General features: G+C 45.2%; 1 protein-coding gene across 2 annotated transcripts in view; it reads right to left on the bottom strand.

Annotated features, from left to right (window-relative positions):
- Window positions 1-14,670, bottom strand: part of LAMC1 (laminin subunit gamma 1) — a 120,429-nt gene that overhangs the window by 56,119 nt on the left and 49,640 nt on the right. The window lies entirely within an intron of this gene.

Below are 14,670 nucleotides of genomic sequence, written 5' to 3' on the forward strand. Positions count from 1 at the left end.
GTCCCTCTCTGGAGAGCCAGAAAGACCGTAAGGCAGCTTCCTAAGCAAAATATCTGGAACACCTGAAAGTCTATATAAACGCTAAATAAATAAATGCTAAAAAACACACACCCCATTGCTTTGTTTTAAAAAGGTACTCGCATAATCTTGAGCCTCACATAATCTTAAGAACTCCAAGACAGGAGACATGTTTCTGTGTACGACACTGAATGAAACCACAGCAACTGGTTCAGAAGTGCAATATCGTTTCCCACAAAGATGATGGGCTCATACTTTCACTTTCCCTACAGTTGACACAGCAAAGAGGAAATGCTGGAGCCAAGCCAGAGAACTGGGAGAGTCGGGCCTCTTGTTGTGACAATCAGAGCCTTTGTTAGCTCCTCATTTCGTGCCATTATGGTTAGGATCAAGGAACTGTTTTCGACTCAACTTAGCCATCCCAGGAAGAAAAGGGGAATCCCCCTTTGATACTAATTCTTTGTAGGCAATCAAATGAAGAATAGCTTCAGGATTTATCAGCTTCAGCAAAAAGCAAACAAAAAACCCACTCTCTTCCACCCCACCCCCCACCCCCTGCCCACCTACATACATTTCCCACCCAGTTTGTGAAAAGAGGCCTCTCCATTATAGATTCTTTCCATTTGCTGGCATATCCCCAAACAGGCTCAATAAACGTCAAATAAACCAGCCATGATCATCTTTGCATCCTAGGAACGTGCGGCACTCCAACATTTCACTCCCTTTAGCTCAGCGGTTTTACGAAGTATCTCCTACAGGGAACTCTTCCTTCATCAAGTTATCTGAAAAGGAACCCCAACCCACAGCAAGGTGGTTTTGGGGCACACTGGGGGGCAGCCTTGCAAATATAGGTGCAAATGCTGCTACCCCCAGAAACTTTTACTGTTTATACATTGATGGTATGGAAACAGAACAGACGTTGGGGCACAGCCCAGGGAAAGGGAAGCACTTTTAAGGTCAACTGTTTTCAATGGGAAAATCCACTGGCAAGTAAGCTTGAACTTTGCCTCCATTTGTCACCTCTCTTCTAGTTACGAAAGCTTCCCTGTCTGGTCAGCTGGATGCAAGTCATAGCTTGCCCCAGCCAGCCAAATGAACAGCTCTTTTCAACGGCTGGAACGCATGCCATTCACATGGGTTAGTGATGGGGCTCCCTATCACCAAGGCCAGGGATAAGGAACATCTGGCTCTCCAGATGTTGCGGAACTACAGCTCCCATCAGCCCCAGAAAGCACGGCTAGTAGCTAGAGGTGATGGGAGTTGTAATTCCGCAACATCTGGAGGGCCAAAGGTTTCCCAAGTGAACTGCAAATGTACTCTGGAGCAACTCTGTACTCTCCCATGGTTGTGCATTGCAGGGCCAGTGATGAAGGGTGGAGGGCAAGATGTCGTCAGCATTTTTGGTGTTTATTCCTCAGCAAGACCATCGGTAGTAGAGGACAGTTTGAAAGGAACTGCATCAGCATTGTAATAGCCTAACTGTTAGTTGGGGGATTTGTGGCCCAGTGGGAAACATGCTGCTCTTGGCCTAATTTCATGAAAACCTCAGCATCCTCTGGCTCTCTGAAAGCCGCATGCCTATAGTCCTTGCTTGAAATCACTTCTGCTTCGTATTTGTGTGGGTGTGCATAGAAATGCATGGGGTGTTAGAGGAGGGGTAGTGTCTCTGGTGGGGGACATGCTCCTTCTGGGTAGTCCATCCACCACTGGTCGCCACTCTGCACCCAGCTCTCAACTGTGACTCGTAGAAACTGTCAGCATTCAATAGCAGCCACATGCCAGGAACGGCTTGGACTAGGCTAACCAGGTGAAGGTAGCAAATGAGTTTCAAATCCTTGGTGATTTAGGGACTGCATGTGAAGATAGACTCCAGCCAATTGAGTGGACGAGACCAGTAATGGGCCTAACAGTGAAGAAGGCGGTTTCTGCACATGCTGTAGAGGGAAGTGAGGGGCAGGTGAGGCCCATCAACCTAGGAAGGTAGCCCACCTAGGAGTAGGAAAACACTGATCCTAAACGTTTGCTGCCTTGCAGCTACACTCATTTGTAAGAGTGGCTTCGTGAGTAAAGCCTGAGGAACAATCTGCACCCGCCGACTTGTGGGACATCTTTGGGAGAAGAAAGGGCTCAGGAGTAAACCCGACGCAAATCCGGAGTGGAGTCTCTAAGGCAGTTGGATGGTGTCTTGTAGGTCTCCTTCTGGCAACTCCTGAAAAGAATAGGAGCCGGGGCCATGGGGACTTTGCCCCCCCCATAAAATATATGAGGGGGCTGGAGCCCTCCAAAGTTGATGGGCATTGCCATTCAAATGGTGTGCATGCATCACATCATGTGATCAATTATGTGGGGCAGGGCTCACCTTACTCAAGTTGGCACCCCTGCAACCACACTGGTGCCAAACATCTTGCTCTGCTTTCCTCACATCCGTGAGGATGAGAGGGAGGTCTCATCATCTAGGCAGCCCAGGACCTCCAAACATTCTGCCCAGGCTTGTCCCCTGGGGGGAGTTCACTTTGGTGCTGCTAATGCAGCATGAATGTGATAAAGAAAGAAATAGGGAAAACACACGTGTAATCCTGCAACAATATACTCTCTACCAACGCTGGCTGCAGCCTCCCCTCCCAAACTTTTCCTTTGGGGCAAAGTTCCTTAAGTGGGGAAAAGGTTCTCCCCAGCAAAAAGGCAATGGCACAAAATACTTAAAATTATGAGGCATGTTCTCTACCGTATCAGCTGGGCATTGCGGATGGCACATTTTTGAAGGGGTGGTGCTGAGAAAGTGACAGAAGGAAAGCAGCTTTCATTTATGCATTTATAATGGACATGGAGAATCCATTATAAGAGCTTCAAGGGTTACATGTGGGGGTGTAAAAAAAAAAAACACCCTCCTTTTTGAATTGGGAATGAAATGAGCATTCTTAAGCTTCACTGTTCAAGAACACTGGCACTTCTGTTAAGAGACGCTTCAAGGAATTTTTTTTTAGCAAGAGCTTGCTAGACAGCCTTCCACCACAGTTGTAGCAACAGGGGATGGTGCTTATTGTTTTCAGATTTTACAGTGGAGCACACTGGCTGCCATTCCTCAGCCTGGGTGCATAACTAGGAATTATTTTTATTTTTTGTCAATGGCCTCCTGAAAAGCTCAAGACAAATGACTCCTGTGCTACTCCCAGTCCACGAGGCAGCCAAATGCACTGTGGGCTCCCCTTGCTCTTATGTCCTGGTGGCATCAGAAAGAATAAACCTGCGGAAGAAGAAGAACTAGAGAGCTGCCCCTGGGGTGCCTGAAGCAGTTAACAAGAGTTACAACTGTGGGAAGAGCCTATAAATAAATAAATAAAGCTCCCACCCCCACCTTCCTCTCAGGGCTTCTTGGCTGTGAGAAAAGTTCCCAGAGTGAGGTGTACAGCTGCACACCAGCTGTTATTGTTTCACCTCAGTGGGCAGGATTGTATGCACACACTATCTCACCGTAATAAATGCATTCTGCAACCAAGCAACAAAAGCAGATACGACAGAATGCCCTTTGCCCAACACTGCAGCAGAGATGAGGATAGTTTGTGAGCGCATGTGTGCAAGCGCAAGTGTGTGTGTGTGTGTGTGTACACACACACACACACACAAACATGCACAATTCAAGCACAAAAGAACACACAGCCATTTATGACTGGCTAACATCTCAAGGAGCATAGATTTCTTAAACTTTGAACAACTTCAGTTATCCCACTGATCACACCTGTTGCCATAACAAGTCACCGAGATTCTTTTCCCCATGAAAAATTGTCATGTTTGCTGTGGCACCTTAAAGTCTAACAAATTTACTGTGACACAAGTGCTTTCACATATAAGACCCTATTTCACATGCTCAATGTGGCTTGTGAGAGGTTGTCAATGTTACACACATGTGGGTTTCCAGGGTGTGTGCAGTCACCTGTGCACTTCTTAGTCATGCGAGGAGACTGGTGTGTAACAACGCAATAACTGCAATAAGATGCACTAGCATATTCACAGTTTCATTGGGTCCCTCAGATTGTCCCTGTTGTTGTTGGCACCTGTCAACAACAGGAGTGAAGTCAAATCGCTGTGTTAGCAGCACTGAAGTGACCTCCTCAGGGTGAAGCCTGTATGGAGGTCCTGGGCTGCCCAGACTACAAGACCTCTCTCTCGGTCCCGCTGATGTGGTCCAAAGGAAAGCACAGCAATATATGTGGCTGCAAGCATTCCTAGGAGGTGGCGTACAAGGTGCCATGCAACTGTCTTAGGAACTCTACTCTGGATTTTTTTACTCCTTAGTCTTTTCTTCTTCCAAAGATATCCTGCAAGGCAGTGGAGGTTTCGGAACAGAGTTTTCCTTCCCAGGTTGAGGAACCCCACCTACTCCCGACTTCCTTCTACAGCACAGGCAGAAACTGCCTTGAAAGTTGGACCCATTTAATGGTCTTGCTCCCTCAGTGCTATAATTTATGTGTGTACTCATCAGTACATCTCTGCAGCGGGTGGCGCTGTGGGTTAAACCACAAAGCCTAGGACTTGCCAATCAGAAGGTCAGCGGTTTGAATCCCCGCGACGGGGTGAGTTCCCGTTGCTCGGTCCCAGCTCCTGCCAACCTAACAGTTCGAAAGCACGTCAAAGTGCAAGTAGATAAATAGTTACCACTCCGGCGGGAAGGTAAATGGCGTTTCCATGCGCTGCTCTGGTTCGCCACAAGCAGCTTAGTCATGCTGGCCACATGACCCGGAAGCTATACGCCGGCTCCCTCGGCCAATAAAGCGAGATGAGCGCCGCAACCCCAGAGTCGGTCACAACAGGATCTAATGGTCAGCGGTCCCTTAACTTTTACCTTTAAGATAGCAGTAGAAGATGCTGCCGCTGTAGTGATAATTACATATAAGCAGGTATGCAAAGAATTTCAGCTCACATGATACTTCTTCCATGCAAATGCATGTAAATATGAGCCCGTATTTGGGAATTTGATAACAATGTATAAATTGACACACAGTGGAAGAGATAAGGAGTTCCTTTCTCCTCTGGAGTGCTTAAGCCTAGACTGGAAACTGCAGTCTTTGTACTGTCTCACGAAGCAGCAAAGCTTGCACTAAGAACAGCAGGACCACAAGGGGCACAGATTTTAATAGCAAGTGCCAAAGCCAATATATATTTTTAAAAACCTCCTGGCACACAACCTCATATTTCCTAGGTTTTGTTTCTTCCATTTCAACCCAAGCTAAAACACCAATAACCTGGATTTGCAAAAGCAAGTTTCTGGAGAGGCCCTAAATGTGGGCTCCTTCCATCAATGCTGTCCATGGGAAAGTCTAGCATGCATGATCTACAGAGGCAACAAGCCTTAAGCAAAGGCAACCAGATGTTTTGCTTGCAGGTGTTCAAAAACAGACCACTGTGCTAATGCAACAGAACAAAACCCACAATGGGTCAATAAAATACTAAAGCTTGGGTTTCAAAAGGCTGGGGTGTGCATGTGGCTTTTCAGCCTTCCTTTTTAAGCAACTACCCTGGCCCCAAATGTTGGTTGGCCTTCCAGAAGTGCCCCTCTGAAGCCATCTCTCTTGCTTCCTTCTCAAAACCCACCTTTTCCATGAAGCGTGTAGAACAGTCAACTAGTCCACATAACCAGCTGCTGTAACTAAGCTGAAGTATGTGTAACCAAAAATAATAAAATATTATTTATGGTTTCCTCCTGCTCCCATTTCCCTCTTTTTTCTCTGCTGTCTCAATTTTGATGTTATAAGCCCCTCAAAGCAGGGGCTGCCCTTCCTGAATTTGTAAGCATCTTGTATAACATTACAATGCAGGCAATACTTCCCATTTGTGCATGTTTGGCACACGCATGACCGCTGACACACATGCCGTTTTTGGCACCGGAAGGGGGCAGGGGCAGAACGGGCTTACACGCGTCCCACTGACATGCGCGGTGCCTTGGAAGACAACCCCTGTGTAAATGGGGAGTTGCCTGTGTATAATTTTAAAATAGATAACCAAGGTATCCCTCAAAAACTTCACCTTGCGAGATTATTATTCCTAACATGGAATTCAAAACGTGGTCCCATTACAGCACAGAGGATTCCAATGAATAACAAGTAAAAACAGAAAAATCTCCAGACTAACATAAAAATCACACTGAGGTATTATTGTTTCACGCTTGAACCACGAAAGTTGGGTAATCCCAAAAGGTCCAGACCTTGCTCTACTGCTTAGTGGCTGCTGAGAAAGTCATTCAAATCAATTGTTTTTCCTCTCCTATATGCACCACAGGACATGGCGGGGGGGTGAGCATAAGAAATTAAAGTTGCTAGAATGCTTTGTAGTGTGCTGTTCAGCAATTACTGGACCTTTTTCTCCCAAAAATCTGGCTCGGAGGAAAGGCCACAAAATTGGGAATGTTTGCCTGGTTTAAAAATAACTGTTTCTGAGACAAAAAGGTTTACAACACAGATTACCACTAAACTTTCTGGTGTTGAGGGATTTAATTTTTTTATCACTTGCTTTTATTTTAGAAGTTATTTCTAAACCATTTTTGGGGGGAAGACGGATGGAGAAACTAAAGAGTGATGAGATAAGCATGCTTTTATTTTTAATAACAAAAAAAAACCTCACTATAATGAGCCTCTTAAGGGGCTTGCCAATTGGCAGTTTGAATCCACACAATGGGGTGAGCTCCCTTTGCTCTGTCCCAGCATCTGCCAACCTAGCAGTTTGAAAGCATGCCAGTGCAAGTAGATAAATAGGTACCGTTGCAGTGGGAAGGTAAACAGCGTTTCCGTGCACTCTGGCACTCGTCACGGTGTCCCGTTGTCAGTTTAGTCCTACTGGCCAAATGACCAGGTAAGCTGTCTGTGGACAAAAACCGGCTCCCTCGACCTGAAGCGAGATGAGTGCCGCACCCCATAGTCGCCTTTGATTGGACTTAACAGTCCAGGTCATTTACCTGTTTACCTTTTTACTATTTAGGAGAAGCTGGGAGGGGGAAGGGATTTGGAGCCAAGACTCAGTAGGTGGGAAAAGGTAATGCTATTCTAGGCTGCACAGAATCACAGAACAATAGAATGGTCAAGTTGGAAGGGACCCCTGAAGGTCATCTAGTCCAACCCACTGCAATACATGGAAATGTCAACTAAAGCATCCATGACAGATGGCAATCCAACCTCTGTTGAAAAACCTCCAAAGAAGGAGAGTCCACAACCTTCTGAAGGAGTCCATTCCACTGTCAACAGGGTGCAATAGTATGTTACTTCAAGGGAAGTAACAGTACCGCTCTACTCTGCCTTGGTCAGTCCACACCTAGAGTGCCGTGTCCAGTTCTGGGCACCACAAATCAAGAAGGATATTGACAAGCTAGAGTTGTGTGTAGAGGAGGGATACCAAGATGATTAAGGGTCTGGAAACCAAACCTTATGAGTAATGGTTGAGAGAGTTGGGTTTGTTTATCCTGGAAAAGAGGAGACTGGGAGGAGATATGATAGCTATCTTCCAATATTCAAAGAGCTGTCACATGGAGAATGAAGAAAGCTTGCTTTCTTTTCTCTGGCGGGTAGGACCAGAACCAATGGATTCAAATTACAGTGGTACCTCGGTTTAAGAACAGCCCTGTTCACGAACCATTCGGTATTCCGCAAAACTGGAAATAGTGTTCCAGTTAACGAACTTAACCTCGGTCTACGAATGGAAGCCGAATGGTGGAAGGGCACCAGCAGTGGGAGGCCTCATTAGGGAAAGGGCGCCTTGGTTTAAGAATGGCTTTGGTTTAAGAACGGACTTCCAGAACGGATTAAGTTCGAAAACCGAGGTACCGCTGTACAAGAGAGGAGATTCCAACTCAACATCACAAAGAATTTCTGACAGCATGGGCTGTCTGACAGTGGAGCAGACTCCCACAGGAGGTGGTAGACTCTCCTTCCATGGAGGTTTTCAAGCACAGATTGGGTAGCCATCTGTCATGGATGATTTGACTGAGACTCCTGCATTGCAGTGAGTTGGACTAGATGACCTTCAGTCCTTTCCAACTTTACAATTCTATGATTTTGTACTCCTCTGCTGAAACTACCTCCCTCTTGAACAGTTTCTCCTGGGGCAATATGGCTATCAGGGTTTATATGTAACATGTACTTAGGCCCTATGGGTTAAATTGCACATTTACACCAGCAAACAAGTGCGCATGCTTAACTCTTCCGACACTATTTTTCTTTGCAGCCAGGCTTCTAGTTGATGTCCAGAACCAAACCAGCATATTTTAAATAGAAAACAAAAACAAAACCCAAGCCCAGTCATTTCAGCATGCCAGTGTCAGAAAGCCTTTAAAGAAATGGTTTATTTATTCCAAAGAAGAGCAGAAGGTCAACTTTTGCCTTTCTTCAGATGCCAAAAATATTAGGGTTGGCTTAAAGGATGGGCTTCATGCTACAAAACTAGTTTCATTATTTTTGCTTTATACTACCAAAAGGGATGGGCTTTGTGCTACAAAAGTGGATTTTAAGTTTTATATTAACCTTGTGCTGAGTTACTCTGCACAAAAGGTGCATGCAGGTCTAAACAGAATGGATAGAAAATGCATTTAAAATGTTTTCTTCAGAGAGGAGGCGTGTTAGGAAGTACAGCAGCAATGTATTTTCCTCTTGCAGAAAGGAGAGAGCAACTTCAATAATCTTGATGAAGAAAGATAACCCTTTCGAAATTACTTCCATACCTATTCCAGCTTCATTCTTTGAAGATTCTCCGATCTGGTGGAATGCTCTGTCACAAGAGACTTCTTTCCGCAGGGCCTGCAAGACAGAGCTGTTCCACCAGGCCTTTGGCCAGGGCACAGCCTGACTCCCTCCTTCGGCAATCTTCGCGGAGCTCTGGCCCAATGGTTGCCATTGGTTTGATTTGAATTAATTTTATAATGAATGATTTTAGAGGTGTTGTGTTGTATTGTGGTACTGTTTTATTGTTGTTAGCCGCCCTGAGGCCAGCTTCGGCTGGGGAGGGTGGGATATAAATAAAAGTTGTTGTTGTTGTTGTTGTTGTTGTTGTTGTTGTTGTTGTTGTTGTTGTTATTTGCCACGCCACTGACTCTCTACTGGACTGTCCACACATCATTAGTTGCTCTATTATGCTTCTCCAGTCCTATCACACTCTTCACTATACTGCAACAAAAGCAGGACAAAAACCCCAGAGCATCTGTGTCAGGAAAAGTTATAGGATTTAGCAGGAAACCACAGGGCATGCACCTACTGCAAATGAAAAAGAATAATTTCCCGCAAACCTACTGGATGTACAATGCCACTGAAAGTGTACTGTACAGTACTGTATATGACTGCCCTGATAAGAATCATGAGCACAAATAATAAGGAATGCTCAATTAAAAGGGTGTCTGGGAGAGTGAGGGGAGATGTGCAAGTTGCTCATGCTTCACCTTTCACCTGAAGTGCTCCCAAGCTTGCAAGCATCCCTAGTGCCACAGGGAGAGTGCACATGTTCTGCATGTATGGAGCTTCTAGCCTTGCCATTTTAAAAGAAAGACCTTAAGGTTTTAAAAGAAAGACCTAAGGATGCTAAAGTCACAGCCCAAAATCAAGAGACGAATGAATACTTTGCTAGATTAATGATTGTTTTAACACAGTTCAAGCCATATTACCTGTATACCAGTATAAGCAAAGTTGTGCACAGGGGCACTCCCTCCCCAGTCACCCCAGCCTCCGGGTCATTGATAAATGGAAGACCAGCCACCAGCAACCCACTAAGGAGAGGAACCAGGCCATCAAATCTCAAACTAGGAGACCAGGGAAGGTGCTGTGGCTATAATCATTTTGACTTGGGGGCAGGGTGTTTGGGCCTATGCCACCACCCCCCAAAAGTGTTCCTCTAGTTAAACTAGGTGTTGGCTGAGGCAATAAATGTTCTGCTGTCACACTGCAGCAAAGGAGTAAGACACAAAAATAGGGCACTGAGGAATGGGTGGTCCGACTCAAAAGCTGCAAACCAGCACTACCTCATGACTCTATCCTGAAGATTTCATCTGCTTTGCTGAGAAGTGGTTTTTTAAAGTTCCTGTCAGCAGCAGCAAAGGAAGCTGGACTGAAATGACTTTGGGGGGCAGGAGGAGGTTCTCGCCTCCTTGATCTCTTTGCATGAATACCAACAATGCTAAGGAAGTGCTACAGCCTTGAATCTATAAATAGAGAGAGAAGGAAAAGTATGGCCACGTCCATGAAGGCCCCTCTCTTATTCTCAGAGCACAAAAGCCCCATTGTCATTGTGCTCTTCAGAACGGATGGATAATTTATATCATAAAATATCCCTGCCAGCTGACGCTCCTCATAAAAGTGCCAGATTGTGAGAAGATTGCCTTCATGAGATAAGCATAGGCTGAAATCCTCCCACTCTTGATCCCTGCTCGGGAGCTCAGCCTTTTGAGAGCCCTTCTCAATAGCCAGTACATTTAACTTAAGAAAACAAGCAATTCTTTTGGAGTAAACAATGTTCATCCAGGGACATATGGGCAAAGGTGGCAGTGGGGACAGAGAACGCTACCTGATCAACTCAAGAGCCACACAGAAACTTCCTATTTTCTCGCAGGAGTGTGTTCGCTGCAACCAGATGCAAGGCAAGACCCTTCTCCTCCTTCTACCACAAAGACTGCTATACAGGTTCCACTACGGGCACGATTCCTGCAGCCACTTCCTTCAGGCACAGTATTAATGGGGGAATGCTGCAAACACATCTGACTCCTAGAACATGCAGTATCTCCCTGAGGCACAAAAATTAATGCCTCAAAGTAAACACCCTCTGTTAAGTCTAAGACATAAACAGCAAGGAAAATATTCCTTCAAGGGAGTTCCTCCTCACACACCCTCCATGGATATGCACTTTTAACATTTACAGAACACTCTCCCATGCAATGTGCAGAAAACAATGCACCCTTAAAAGGAACAGAAATCAAAAGGTAGAAATTTACAGTAAAACAGAGAGTTACAAAAAAAATAAATAGATGCTAAATCCCCATGGCCAGGTGAAATAAAAATGCCCCAAGGCCCCCAACAAACCACCTAAGAACTCATTTGCCTTAAATAGTTACCAGCACGTCAAAGTTAGAAGTTGAGTCAAAAAGCAGCTGTATTTAAACATACATGGGACTCTCTCTTTTTCCATTCAGGACTCAAGAGGTCCAGATTACCCATGATGACAGAAGTTTCAATTTTTTAAAAAAGAAAGGTACTTTACTGGTGCAAACTTCTACTTGCTTGGCATCACATTTATGCTGGGATCTTGGTACCTACTAGTGTAAGGTCAGCACATCTGAGATCAGTACGCTGTGCTGACATGTTAAAGTTGAATGCACAGGTGCTGCCAATCAAATTAAAACATGAGTTAAGCAAGTTTTTGTATTTTTTCTACACATATTGTTGTTGTTAAAACTAGGCCTCAGGCTAAATGCAAAAGGTCCAAGTAGATGGGATGGTAGCACAACATCTCTCATGTTAAAATGCTGGCCATGCCAATTAATGAGAGGAGTCTTAAAGCAGAGAAGCAACAGAAGAAGCTGAACTTCTGCTCCATCCATTACTCCTCCCCTCTGCCCTCGCTTCTTGGTGCAGAACCTGGCTAAGAAATAAACGGGAGGGAAGGCAGTTCCTCTTCATCCTGGAGAAGAGTGACTAGTGGGGTGCCACAGGGTTCTGTCTTGGGCCCGGTCTTATTCAACATCTTTATCAACGACTTGGATGATGGACTCAAGGGCATCCTGATCAAATTTGCAGATGACACCAAACTGGGAGGGGTGGCTAACACCCCAGAGGACAGGATCACACTTCAAAACGACCTTGACAGATTAGAGAACTGGGCAAAAACAAACAAGATGAATTTTAACAGGGAGAAATGTAAAGTATTGCACTTGGGCAAAAAAAATGAGAGGCACAAATACAAGATGGGTGACACCTGGCTTGAGAGCAGTACATGTGAAAAGGATCTAGGAGTCTTGGTTGACCACAAACTTGACATGAGCCAACAGTGTGACGCGGCAGCTAAAAAAGCCAATGCAATTCTGGGCTGCATCAAGAGGAGTATAGCATCTAGATCAAGGGAAGTAATAGTACCACTGTATTCTGCTCTGGTCAGACCTCACCTGGAGTACTGTGTCCAGTTCTGGGCACCACAGTTCAAGAAGGACACTGACAAACTGGAACCTGTCCAGAGGAGGGCAACCAAAATGGTCAAAGGCCTGGAAACGATGCCTTATGAGGAACGGCTAAGGGAGCTGGGCATGTTTAGCCTGGAGAAGAGGAGGTTAAGGGGTGATATGATAGCCATGTTCAAATATATAAAAGGATGTCACATAGAGGAGGGAGAAAGGTTGTTTTCTGCTGCTCCAGAGAAGCGGACACGGAGCAATGGATCCAAACTACAAGAAAGAAGATTCCACCTAAACATTAGGAAGAACTTCCTGACAGTAAGAGCTGTTCGACAGTGGAATTTGCTGCCAAGGAGTGTGGTGGAGTCTCCTTCTTTGGAGGTCTTTAAGCAGAGGCTTGACAACCATATGTCAGGAGTGCTCTGATGGTGTTTCCTGCTTGGCAGGGGGTTGGACTCGATGGCCTTGTGGTCTCTTCTAACTCTATGATTCTATGATTCTATTCCACTCTATGAAATTCAGACTGAAAGAAAGCTTAAGTAAGGGCTGCTTATTATTAATATATTTTTCTGTCTCCCATAAGTTAATTGTTTAAGAACCCATTCGGATGAAATCTGGGGTATAAATTAATATATTGATTCAATGGTGCCCCTGATGTAGTTTCACCCATTTTCTGCATGAAGCTGTGTGTGTAACCACCCCATTACAGAACACGGAGGGCAGGGCTAGCTGCTGCACAATGAACAGGCAGAGTTTTATTGGGGGAGTGGAGGGGGTGGGAGAGAGAGGGAGGAAGCCACATGCATCTAGACAAGGGAGTCTTATCATTCAGAGCAGGATTTGTACTATCTACAAAGCTCGACCCTTCAGCAAGCAAGGCTTCAGGAAATGCTAGGTCCCTCTGGGAAATTTAGCAAGGCCTCTGTAACTAAGCTTAAACTCCCACTACCCCCATTAGCTCACACATTCTTCCAGTGCGCCAGGAACAAAGGCCCCATTGACTTGGGCATGTAGGCGGCAGAGACAGTAAAAGGCTGTCTAACACATTATTCCGTGACAATGTGGTGCAGGGCTGAGCTCCTGATTCAAGCCACTTTTTCTTACAAGAGCCTCTCACTGCAATACAGCTGCCTTCTGCCTCACTCCATTCACAAAAAACCTGGTGACATTTTCCCTTCTTGTTCCACCAGCCTCCTCCTGCACAGCCAAACACACATACACACACACTTAAATACAGAGAGTGAAGCAACAGCAATGCTTAAAAGCCAGAAAGTTGCCACCAACTCTGTGAACTGCCCTGAGACCTCTGGGTATAGGGCAGGATTTAAATTCAATAAATAAAATAGTAAATAGTAAAAAATTAATTTCACATTACATAACAGATTTCCTAGATCTTGCAAGGCAGAATGTAGGTAGCATGGGTAGTCTGCCATATACAGTGGTACCTCGGGTTACATACGCTTCAGGTTACAGATTCCACTAACCCAGAAATATTACCTTGGGTTAAAAACTTTGCTTCAGGATGAGAACAGAAACCGTGCTCCGGCGGTGCGGCAACAGCGGGAGGCCCCATTAGCTAAAGTGGTACCTCAGGTTAAGAACAGTTTCAGGTTAAGATCAGACCTCTGGAACGAATTAAGTACTTAACCCGAGGTACCACTGTATACAGCTTGAACAGCAGAACGTGCTCAGAAATAAATCCCACTGGCTGCCTAGAAACAAAATGTTGCAATTCTCTTCCTTTGGCAGGCTTTCCCATTTTGATGGCATTTGTAGTATTCAAGGATATAAGGTCCCATTTTACTGCAACCATACTGCTGATATTTTTAAATACATTAACCTTTTTCCAGAAAGATAAAGCAAATGATTGTGCAAGTTCACTGTGCATGCAGAGCTATTCAGTTGCAAGAGGCACTGTGGTGTTTGAGGCTAGCAGCCACATATGTAGCATGACTGCTCACACCCAAAGTTAAACAGCGTGTGGTTGCAAAGGATGAGGTCACCAATGCCAGAGGCTAAAACACACCCCAGGGCCCAAAAACTGAATTAAAGCTGGAGAGATAGGTAGCCTTCCCACAGTCACCTTCACTCTCAGGCTGCAAACACACACTCACCTGGGTGCAAGCCCCATTGGATTCAATGCAGTTTCTTAGCAGATATGCATGAGGTTGCATAGTCAGAGAGAAACCTTAAGCCTGGTCTTCCAGGAGGCCTGCCTGCCTGAAAACAGCATCTCCACCCTGCATTTTACACACCCCAGGAGCTGACACGATTGCTGGGATGGCAGCCAAGAAGCAGTGCACTGAAATAACCCTGTTCTGATACCTGGGGAAAGTCCATAACCATTGCAGAGTATATTTCTGTCTTTGATGAGGAAACCAACTAAACCGGTTTGGGTGGCTCCCTAGAAAACCTATGGGCTACACTATGGGCTACTCACTAACAATTAGCTTCACAATCATCTTGCAAACCCCAATAGTTTGGCAAAAATAAAACACTTTTCCTTTATAATAAAATACCCGTTT

Source organism: Podarcis filfolensis (genome assembly GCF_964270895.1).
Source record: "Podarcis filfolensis genome assembly, chromosome: 6".
Taxonomy (NCBI): domain Eukaryota; kingdom Metazoa; phylum Chordata; class Lepidosauria; order Squamata; family Lacertidae; genus Podarcis; species Podarcis filfolensis.